The following is a 3,281-nucleotide window of genomic DNA, read 5'->3' as shown; positions in this document are numbered from 1 at the left end:
CCCATGCTCTTGCTTTACCCACGGCTCAAAGTAGTTTTAATTCAGTAACAATCGAGTTTAAGATAAGAGATAAGATAAACTTAATTGATCCCACACTGGGTGGGTTTAATTGCTACAGCAACTCCAGATACAACACAACAGATAAGAAAATACACATTAAAAGAAAACAGAACAGAAAAACACATACTAAAAAACACAAAATAGAAGAGTTATATGTACAATAGCAAAAACAGAATAAGATAGAATAAGAGTTATATGTACATACTGTATACTTACTGTATATGTATAGGTTGATAGTTAACGCTAAGAGTAACCAGCCTTACTCCGGTGGCAGCGGGTTTTGCACTGCTAATTTTTGTGTTGTGTTTGTTTGGGATTAATGAGCTAACTACATACCTGTGCTACAGCTGCACCTGTTTTTTTCTCCTCACCATGGAATGCTCCTGCTACAAGCTAACTCTAAGCTAGTGACTTAGTAGGTTAAGTGTGCAATAAAACAGACTCTGTCTGACATTTGAAATCAAGATAACAAAAAAAGACACGCCAGTGCTTACAGGATTATTTTTCCAAGCAGTCTATGTCTGAATACATGTCTGGAGAGGATCTTAAAAGAAAAGGTCTTAAAATAAACAGTGTCTTTGTCATTTGTCAATGTCTCATCACCATTCATTGTCAGTGAGATGCCAGTTCTGACCACTCACTGCCAAGAGGGCCTGATTGTCCACTTGTTTGGATGCTGCTGATTTGTACGGTCGGATGTGGGTGTCAAGCAGCCCCTTGTGATGCATTATTAATGAGCAATATTATATAACGGACTGGGCTGACACATTCAATCACAACAGCGCCATCCTTGTAGTAGTCCCTGAACCTTAAAGCCCAGTCCGAACTGCTCTGCCAGATCTTTGATGGACACTCTCACATAATCACTGTGCATGGACCAAGGTCAATTTCAATCACTTTTTAGAGTTCAAGCAAGTCCATACACAGAGCAGCTGAGGTGCTATTTGATCCTGCACTAAACAGCATGTCTTCTTAATGAATGCCTGAGAAAACACCAGAGAGTGAGTCTTTCTGCACTGCTTGTTAAGTTGATGCTGTTAGAAGGGATTCCAGCCTCCTCTCAACAGTACTGGCCATCACTGTAGAAAGCACCCTAATGCTTCTACTCTAGTGATACTCCTCTGACTGGCAATGACTGCGATAAGAGCACAGTTCCCTCTAATGTGTCTGTCACACATTAACCTTACGTCACACAGAAGCTCTTCCGTCTACATCTTGGACATCAAACCTCTGTGCACTTCCAGAAAGCTTTTAAACTCCAGAAGCTGTTGGCAGCACAACAAACATTAGGGTTTGCCCAACCCTTGGCAGATGTAGATCATGTCCTTGTGCAACTTTAGCTAGTTTACAGCAGTTCTTTGGGTATTGTGGCAGGGTGTAAAACTGCCTGGTTTCAAACTCTACCAAGTCTAAAAAGGCAACACTGTTAGCATATCAATTATAAAACAAATATGCCACAAGCACAGACTTTTTGCTCAGTACAGCGGATACAGCAATAGGAACACTTAAGTTATTAAATTGCTATGTGTATGAAATAGTCCAGTATGTTCATATTTAATGATTTTGAAGCAGATCCACCAACATTCTCGACCAGTTCAAGAAGCAGTAAGCCATTCATGTGGGTGTGTAGTGTGTCCGACTTTCAGGCCAGAAACCGGAGTTTGGATCCTGTCTCAGACCAACAATTATTTCTGTCTCTCTTTTTTTAACCATAAGTACAGTCTTATTATCTCATCCAAGTTTTAGTTGCCTAACCTTAAAAGAGTATTCCACCAATTTAACATTGCACTCCGATTTAACTTTTTTACTAAAAAGTACTGATTGCAGTACAGTTGATTGGCTATTGACATGTTGGTCTTGGAGGTCAGCATACTAAATGTGGAAGGTGAAAGACCGGCAAGTATTAACCTGACTGCTCCAGGTGATTGGTTACATAAAGAGATCTGGGAATTCTGGAGAAGGTGCGCCGTTCTTTCTAATACTCTCCAGATCTGATAGAACTGATGCTAGCAGCATCTACGCTAACTTCTTTAGCAGCCGCAATTGTTGTTTTTTAAGCAAAGAGTCACTTCTTATACACATTGTCACATATGCCTAGCATTAAACCACACCTGTAGCGTGTGCTGTAGCTGCCAGTAATGGATGCTGATTGGACTGAACCAATGCGTCCAGACACAAGCACATAGCTGAAAACCTGGCTCTTGCGTGATTTTGTGATCTCATTAGTCCAACTGCCTCGCAAGGTTATCGATGACTTCCATAAGAAATAAGTAAGTTGGACACAGTGGTTCCATTTCAACACAGTGGTTGTTCCAACACAAAGAAATAACTTTTAAGCAACTAATGAAGTTGGAAGTTGACATATAGGTTTTGGTAGTCAGGATACAATTTGGAAGGTAAAAGATGTTGATGTATAATTTCTAAAATCAATATGTGGGGCTGCATATTGAATTTGGAACTTACACATTTTATAATATAACTTTCCAGTATAATAGGCTCCAAAATCCAGTATCTACCTTCCATTGTGTAAGGTTGAAAATGTGTCTTCCAAACTAATTTTACCTCCAAAAGCAGCACTGGTTTGTTTGGTTTGTCCGTTCTGGGCTACTGTAGAAGTAGGGATGGAAGTCCAAGTCCATGGAAGTCAACCCGCGGCGTCTGTAGCTAAAGATTTCTCATTCTAAGGTAACAAAAAACACAAGAATTCCTATATTCTGGTGAAAATATAACTATGATTATAATATATAATGTATGTTCTGTATAATCTATATAATTCTGCCAATACATCCTCTTACATGTTTAAATTGGTAGATTTCTCAATTTACAGGAATCATAAAGTTGCACTGACACAAGATAAGGTTAGTCCACAAAGTAAAACTAAAAGATGTTATCTACATTTGGTCTACTTGGTCTAAATTGAACACAGTGTAGAATGGCTTTAGAAGCTGTATATTGTTTTTGAGGTGTTCTGTTGTTGCATATATTTCTACCTTGGTCAAGACCTTTCAAACTACATCCTGGGTTTGTCAATGGTTGTTATCAGAAGTATTGAGAAATGTCATATTTTGGCATTTAGTTTGAAGGATAAATGATTTAAAAGGTTGATTTAGAAGGATGAGGTTTGGGAAAATTTCTGTTTCTAAGGGAACACATTGGTATATAATCATAGTACTCATCGTCTTCTAGTGTTGTGGAAGAAATTATTTAACCTAAAGTTACCC

The sequence above is a fragment of the Morone saxatilis genome, unplaced genomic scaffold, assembly GCF_004916995.1.
Source record: "Morone saxatilis isolate NCDOM2014 unplaced genomic scaffold, NCSU_SB_2.0 Contig8, whole genome shotgun sequence".
NCBI lineage: Eukaryota > Metazoa > Chordata > Actinopteri > Moronidae > Morone > Morone saxatilis.
The sequence above is the reverse complement of the archived record's forward strand: the minus strand, read 5'-3'. Positions refer to the sequence as shown.